Raw genomic sequence first — 8598 nt, forward strand, 5'->3', positions numbered from 1 at the left:
GGTTTGTCACTGATGTTTGTTCTTATCAACGTTCTCTGGGCCCATTTTCTGATCATTACTTGTGTGTGTTTTCCCCCAGCAGAGATAAGTATAAATTACACCTTCCTTTTGAACATCAAACAAAATAGACATGACGTCGGGATTCAAGCGGTCATTGGGAGGAGGTAAATCTTACCAGATGGATGGAGAGTCGAGGGTCGGTGAAGCTGACGGAGGAGACTCCTGGACGACAGACTGAGACCAGAGACAGCGTGAGTGTCTTTAATGTAGCTGTTATCAGCGTTATCACTTTTATTATGCCTGAATTTCCAGTAAAGGACGTCACTGAACACACCTACATTGAGGCCACTATACTGCAATTACCTTAAATGACTCTTTCAGGAAACACACACACACACGCACACACGTACGCACACACAACGAGGATGTTGACATGTTTTGTTCAAATGTAAAAAAAAAACCCTTTGATGCAAATATGAACTGAGAGTTCAACTCCAACTTCCAAAAATGAATTCAACATATTTACATCCACTGAGTCTGAAGCGATCCGTGCATCAAATCCATGTTATTAACACTATAATGCTTTTTATATGTACAGTATACGTACGTTATTTAATAAGGAGGTCACATTGAAATCAAAATCTCATTTACAAGTAAAACCAAAACTGCCTAAATAAATAAATAAATAAATAAATATATGAATCAATAAATAAATGAATATGCCATTAAATGCACTTAAAGTAATATTAAAAATAAATGCATGTATTAATAAATAAACCAGGACATAAATTGATATTTGTTTTAATTTGCCTCTGTACTTATTTACCATCGTATTTATTTACTTTTCCGTTCAATGTTCCATTTTATTTAGTAATTTATTCATTTTTAAATGTATTTATTTATTAGTGTCGGTCAACGCACTCTGATGTCGATCAACCAATGGGTGACACACTAAACCCTACTTCTTTCTATCCCGCGGAGAAAATCACCAGACTCCCTTAAAAAAATGCTACATTTTGAGACTTGTTGCATCAGGAGGAACTTTGTGATCGTTGTGAACCGCTGTCGACAAATATTTTCAACTATTTGGGCCTTCTTGTTAATTCGGCAAACCTTATACATGAATATATTTCTTTCTTTGTGTGAAAAATGTTGTATCGAGTTGCTCCAGTGATGCAGGTGTATACAGTATTTGTATATCGAGCAGGTAGGTGAGATCTGAGCGCAAGAGGTCACTTATAGTTCAACTTTGTACACACCACACGGCTCCAGAGTCCAGTTATTTACTGCCCTTATTTATTACCAAAGCATCGGAGTACCGGTAAACTTCTACTGGACATCTTTGGTTTTGATGTGCCTGCACGCTCTCATTTGTAAATGGGTCAAAGCAACTCACGTAGACCCTCCAAGCTCATGTCCTGGATTTTCTTCAAAGAATTCATATAAAAACTTACTTACTTACTTTTTCAGTTATGAAATGCTGAAGTTCACCTCACCACTTGCTTTTTTTCTTTGGATTGGGTTGAAATTTGTTCTGAAGATCCAAAAAAACTCAAAAAACTCTACGGATAAATTGCAACTTAAAATAGTTTCTGCTGAATATTTACAATCATCAAATAACAATTGCCAAATTTCCTGAACCGAATGAAAAACAGGCTCAGTAGGTTTCACACAGAATCTCTGCTGTAATCAGATTAATTTTATACCTAAATGAGAAACCTTTCATTTTCAAAAACTGTCACTTTCCCGCAAGGGAATGTTGATTCTGTGTAGTATCAGTACAGTTCTCTCACATCTGGGTCGGGTTATTTGGTCAGTGTGCAGCAGATCTTGTTAAATATCTTTGCAGCTGATGTAAACACACTGTGTATTTCCCTCCCGCAGAAGGATTATTTTCATTTCCTTGAAACTTTTTAAAGTGAAAATTGAAGAGGTTATATTGATCCATCACTAACGATTTTTTATTCTTACTTTTCACCAGCTGTAATATCACATTCAGTCCTATTGAGCCTTTCTTTTTCATTGAGTTCAGAAAAAAAACACAAGTTGCAGCTTGTAACGGTGAAAGTTGACACTTGATAGTTCAAGAATCATTTAAATCTCCACTAGTTTTCACTTTCCTGCTGCCAAATGTTTTTTTTATGTGGTTCTATCACATCTACAAGTTATTTGGTGCCACAGATCTCACAAAATATAACTTCAGAGCTGAAAAACACATCTTTAAAAAAAAAAAAATCAATATTTTGACTGTATATTTTCCCAAGAACGATTACTTTAATGTTCTTGAAAGTATTAATTTCATAGGTAGATATGTGTACTGTGTTGACTTCAAGGTTTTGTAGCTTTGTGTGGTACCAACTGAGCCCTTTTTAAGTATTTTTTAAATTGTTTTCAGGAACAGGATCAGCTCCACCTCAACCACCAAAGGAAGTACAGTCACACAGTTTTACTGTGTTTGCAGTGAATAATCCTGAGTCATGAATCCAGGTCATCCAGCCGACACACCTTGTTCCAACTTATAGTAACAGAGAATATGTAAGGTCACCTGACCGGAGAGTAGCACAAAGTAGTAAAGAGAGTAGTAAAAAAAAAAAAAAACGCATCAATCTTAGATGCGTTTCTAATCCTGTGCGACGCTCCTTTCAGACACACGGTGGCGCCGCTTCCCACAAACTCAGCGACACCTCCTCAGGCTGTGTAGGAGAGCATGTAATGACTGTAATGATATGGGCTCCTACATAATGAGCGGCTGTGACTGAGGCTCGGGGAATAGGCATGATTTTCAATTTCCTACAGACTAAAGATAGACGTGGGCCAAATTACAGCAAAATACACGAGGTTGTCATTAACCTACAGCCGACAGCAGACCCCTGAAAGACTTTCACCACACTGAGCACACACACACACACAACCTCTACACTTTATCACTTAATAGCAAGAAAATAATAAAGTATATTCTGACAATCTGTGTTTGATTTACATCAGGATACTTCAGGGTTAATGGTAAAATCAGACGAACGTGTTCATGTCTTTTAGTCTGACAGCAGTTTTCATTAGTTAAATTCAAAGTTTGAGCCAAACATCTGCACCTACAGTAAGTGGAATATCACTCGAGTATAGTTTTTAGGTTTTTGTTCTTCAATACTTCCACTTTATGCCATTTTATTCTCTATTTTTTTCCAATCCAGGAGGAAATATTGTACTTTTTACTTCCCTGCTTGTTTCTGACAGCTGTAGTTACTTTTCAGATTAATATTTGACATAAAAACATCATTATTAAAGATAAAATACCCAAAAGTAGTTAAAGTGAGCTCTTCTTTGACCAGATGCAACATTAAAGCACCACGTACGTGTTAATGCATCAATAATTAGACCCAGAAGTCCCACTTGAGTAAAAGTAAAGATATCGTGTTAAAGTATTACTTTGATAAAAGTTAAACTCGCTCATAGGAAGTAAAAGTATCTGATACTGAATATACTTAAGTATGAAAAGTACAAGTTTCCTGTTGGCTGATAAAATAAATGAAGACAAAAATGCACGTCTTCTGCTCTGATGCAGCATGTAATCTGTAATCTGTGAAGTAACTAAGGTTATCAAACAAATGTAGTAAATGAGTGGAAGTATAAAGTAGCAGAAAATGGAGATATTCAAGTAAAGTACAAGTAGTGTACTTTACTTTGAGCGTTAAAAGAGTAAAAAGTATCCAAAAGTCAAACAGTTAAAAAAAGTAAAGTTAACGTGTTAAAATATGTCAAAGTTACTCTTACGACGAGTATAAGTTACAATATTTACCTGCAAAATGTAGGAGTGGAAATCTAAAGTAGCAGAAAATGGAAATACTCAAGTAAAGTACAAGTACTTCAAAATTGGACTTCAGTAAATGTACTTAGTTTCTTTTAGTATTGTAGAAAGTACCCAAAAGTCATACCTGAGTAAAAAACACAAAAAGTCCATTGAAATATTACTTTGGTAAAAGTGAAAGTAACTCATATGAATAGTACTTGAGTAAAAGTATTAAAGTATCTGACATTTAATGTACTCAAGTATCAAAAGTACAAGTAAAAGTCAATTATACGGATAATTACATGTGTTTATATTCTGTCTACTGTGATTATCAGAATCTGTCTTTAATCTGATGAACGATAAAATAAATACATGTAACAACGAGCCACTGTGGCTGTGATGCAGCATGTAATCTGCAGAGTAACTAGTAACTGAAGTAATCAAATAAATATGGTGGAGTAAAATGAAGTGGAGCGGAAAAAGTGTTTGAGTAAATCACTGTATTAAAGAGCTGTTTGTGTTATTAATCTGAATCTGGAAAGTAACCTAAATGTAATGGAGTAAAAGTATGATATTGTAGTTGAGTGGAAGTGTAAAGTAGCAGAAAAAGTACCTCATCATTGTACTTCAGCACAACACATGTACTTAGTTACATTCCATTGCTGGTTACTTTGCACTTTGTGTTGTTTTTAAACGTGTTCTTTAAATACATTTACTTTACTTTTACTTGTAATAGAGTAGTTTTATAATGTGCTACACCTCCTCTGTCAGGGGTTAAAGAGCTGAAGTTTATGATGTGAAAACTACCCCTACACAGTAACTAGTAACTAAAGTTATCAAATAAATGTAGAGGAGTAGAAGTGTAATGTAGATTCAAATGGAAATACTCAAAGTACAAGTAGCTATTGAGTAAATGTACTTAGTTACATTCCATCACTGGTTACTTTGCACTTTTCTGTCCACTTTGTTGCAAATACTTTTGTTCTTTTACTTACTATAGATATATTTAATAAGTACTTTGACTTGTAATGGAGTATCTTTACTCTAGTAAGTCTAGGAAGTCTAACGTAGCAGAAAATGGGAATACTAATTACAAGTACCTAAAAACTGAGTAAATGAACTTAGTTACCTTCCATCGCTGGTTACTTTCATTTTGTGTTGTTTTTAGGCGCGCTCTTTAAAGACACTGACTCTACCTTAACTTGTAATGGAGTACTTTTACTCCAGTAAACGGTCTGAAGGTAACTAGAAACTAACGTTAATGACTAAATGTAATGGAGCAGGAAATGTAAATACTCAGAGTACATACCTTAATGTTGAGTAAATGTATTTAGTTACATTCTATCTCTTGTTACTTGTTGCTTATAAATGTGTTGGATAAAGACATTGACTTTACTTTAACTTGTAATGGAGTACTTTTACTCCAGTAAACGGTCTGAAGGTAACTAGTAACTAGATTATGGTGTGAAAATCTCCGATATTAAGTAGCTAGTAACTAAAGTTATCGAATAAATGAAGTAGAGATGAAGCTGAAAATGGAAAAACTCAAAGTAAAAGTATCTAAAAATTGAGTAAATGTACTTAGTTACCTTCCATCGCTGGTTATTTGCACTTTGTGTTGTTGTGAGATGTGCTCTTTATAGACACTGACTTTACCTTTACTTGTAATAGAGTACTTTTACTCCAGTAAATAATGCCTCACTAGTCACTAGTAATTAAAGTTATAGGAGTAGAAGTGTAATGTGGTGGGAAACACAAATACTTAAAGTACAAGTACACTGGTTACTTTCACTTTGTGTTGTTTATAATGATAAAGACAGTGACTTAACTTTGACTTGTAATGGAGTACTTTTACTCCAGTAAACGGTCTGAAGGTAACTAGTAACTAATGTTAACAAATACATGTACTGGAGCAGGAAATGTGAATACTCAAAGTTCCAGTAGCTAAGAATTGAGTAAATGTACTCAGTTACCTTCCACCTCTAGTTACTTTCACTTTGTGTTGTTTTTAAACGTGCTCCTTAAAGACACCGACTTTTCTCTGACTTGTAACGGAGTACTTGTACTCGAGTAGCCGCTCTGTGGGTCACCTCCCGTGCTCGGGGTGAAGCAGCTGAAGCGCGCGGTGTTATTTCAGGGCAGCTGTGATGGACATGCGCACAGCTGATGGAGCTGAGAGGCAACATCTGCACTGACGTCACCTCCCCCCCTGAAAAAGCTGGCAGTGTGGAGCTGTCCTGGACTGGGACAGACCCGGTCTCTGCGATGTAGTGAGGAGGAGCAGCTCCGAGCCAACTCCTGCTGGTGCTCGCAGTCTGACTGTGGCGGCTCCGCGACCTCAACTCACTTTTTGAGCCTCCGAGAAGAAGAAGAAGAAGGAGGAGGAGAAGAAGAAGATTGAAAAGACGACAGAAAGGCTGAAAATAGACTCCCCTGCTGGACCACATCCAGCTGAATAACCGCTTCAGTTTTAGGTGACAGTGTCCGGGTCTGAAGCGGAGACTCGCGCTGCAGTTTTCGGAGGATGGCAGAGTCCAGCAGGAGATGAACAGAGGAGAGCAGCAGAGCAACTTCACAGCTGCACACGTCTTTTGTCCCGAGCTCTCTCTGCACGGTTGGACCGGAGCTGGCGATGAAGATGAGCATGGTAACTATGCGCTAACGCTGCTGAGAATACGGACGCTTGTGTGTTTCAGGTGTAGTTTTTTTTTTTTTTTTTTTGTGAGCAGTTAAATCCTGTGAGGGACGCAGACTGTGTTGTGTAGCCTCTTCATTCATGCGCAGCGGGTTCACAGAGTTTTTTCGGGGGGGGTTGGGGGCGTTTTGCGCGCAAAATGCGTACTTTTTTTGGAAACGTTTACGCACTGGATCTACTTTAAAGTTTTGCAGCGGTGCAGGTCTGCAGAGCTCAAACTAACTCACGAAGCTTCTCGGCTTTTTTTTTTTTTGCAACGACACCCAGAAGAGATGTCAGGTGGCTTATTGTGAGTGTGCAGACGCTCCTCCGGGGGTTTGTAGTCGAGGTACCGGTGTAATGCACCCGGGCCGGCTGCCAACTGTCTGGGTCAGAGTGGCCAAGTAAGTAGCGCTGTCTGTCTGGAGTGTGTCGGAGCTGAGGAAACACACACACACACACACACACACACACACACACACACACACACACACACACACACACACACACACAGGCTGTCATCCGGTCACTCGGCGGACATCACCCGTCCACCACCTGGATCCGTTTGTTTACAGCGCTGTAGTTCACACATGCAGCCGTGAAGCGTCAGCGAGTAAAAAAAAACAAAAAAAAAACGTGCACGAATGAACTCACGTCGACTCGTCAGCAGCTCCGAGGCTGTTTTAACATCTACACATCCGCGTGAAAGTGGCTGTGACGCGTCAGTGGCACCGTGCAGACCTGTCAGTCACTGCAGGAGCCGATCAGTGAATCGATCAGTCAGAGGCTCCGTGTTGTTGGAAGGTTGAGTGAAATAATCAAACTGCAGATCTCAGTCAGGAGATGTTGCACTTCTCATTCATTCGCCACAAACCAGGCGTCCAATTAGTGATTTGTTTTCATTAAAGCTGCCTTAATGAATCAATCAGCAGCCACTTCTGGACTTTTTTTCACATGTCAGCTTCGTAAATGTGAAGATTTGCTGCTTGTTGTTGGTTCATGTCGTTTTAAATTGAACATGTTTGTGTTTCGGACAGTTTGAAGAGCTTATTTTGGACTTTTCTTCTCTTATTTTGTGATATTTTTAAAAGGCAAAACGGTTAATCGGTTAATTTTAATCGTTGTTGATTAATCAATTAATCGTTTAGTTTGGTAAAAATGCTGAATATTGTGGAAAATGACAATCAGAGCCTAAAGGTGGCAACATAGAACAGCTAAAGTTTAATATTTCTGTTTAAATACGACTAAAAAGACAAACTGATCAACCTGATATGTCCACACATGTGTTATCAATTAATCAATTAATCGTTTGGTTCATGAAACAGCAGAAAATAGTGGAAAATGACCATCAGAGCCCAAAAGTGACGATTTAAAATAGTCAGAAATCCAAACATGTTCAGTATTAAATGAAATAAACCAACAACAAGCAGCGTACGGTCACGTTTGTGAATCTGGAAACAGCGAATGTTTCATAGTTTTGGCTGATAAAGACTAAAACGATCAATCGAAAAGTATTAATTTTGTGTGGATCATTGACTCTGATCGATAGGTTCAGAAAATTCTGCAGAACATCGTGGAAAAATGCAAATCAGAGCCTAAAGTTGGCGACTTTAAATACCTTTTTTTTGTCCAAACCAGCAGCCAAAGATTCAAATATTAGCAATATTTATTAATATTGAATCTGGAGACATTGAATGTGTCACATGTCAAATAAACACCGAACAGGTTTGTTTTCCTTCGATCGATGAATTGAACGGTTCTGATTGAGCGATGCATCCCAGAGCTGCCGGGTCATTTAACTTCTGATTGATTCCCTTCGCAGGAATGCAGATGGATCGGTCAAGACAAGTTTCCAATATAAAGCTTCCTGTCTGGAGTTACACCTGAGAGCGGCTGTGTCTGATGGATTACGGTGTTTGCTACGAGCTGCTGACATGAATTCAGAGGCCAGTGAGACGTGGAAGTGCTCGCCTTCAGGAGAAATCTGAGACCTGGATGAGCCCTCGAGCACGACGAGAACATTTGAGCGAAGGAGACAAACCATGGACTTGTTATGGTGTGGCTTCGGACCGATCGCGTGCTTTTAACCCGTTTGTAGCACCCTCTGCCCCTCACCCCATGTCACAGCTGTCCCTGAATT

Source organism: Pagrus major, chromosome 12 (genome assembly GCF_040436345.1).
Source record: "Pagrus major chromosome 12, Pma_NU_1.0".
In the NCBI taxonomy this organism is placed as follows: Eukaryota; Metazoa; Chordata; class Actinopteri; order Spariformes; family Sparidae; genus Pagrus; species Pagrus major.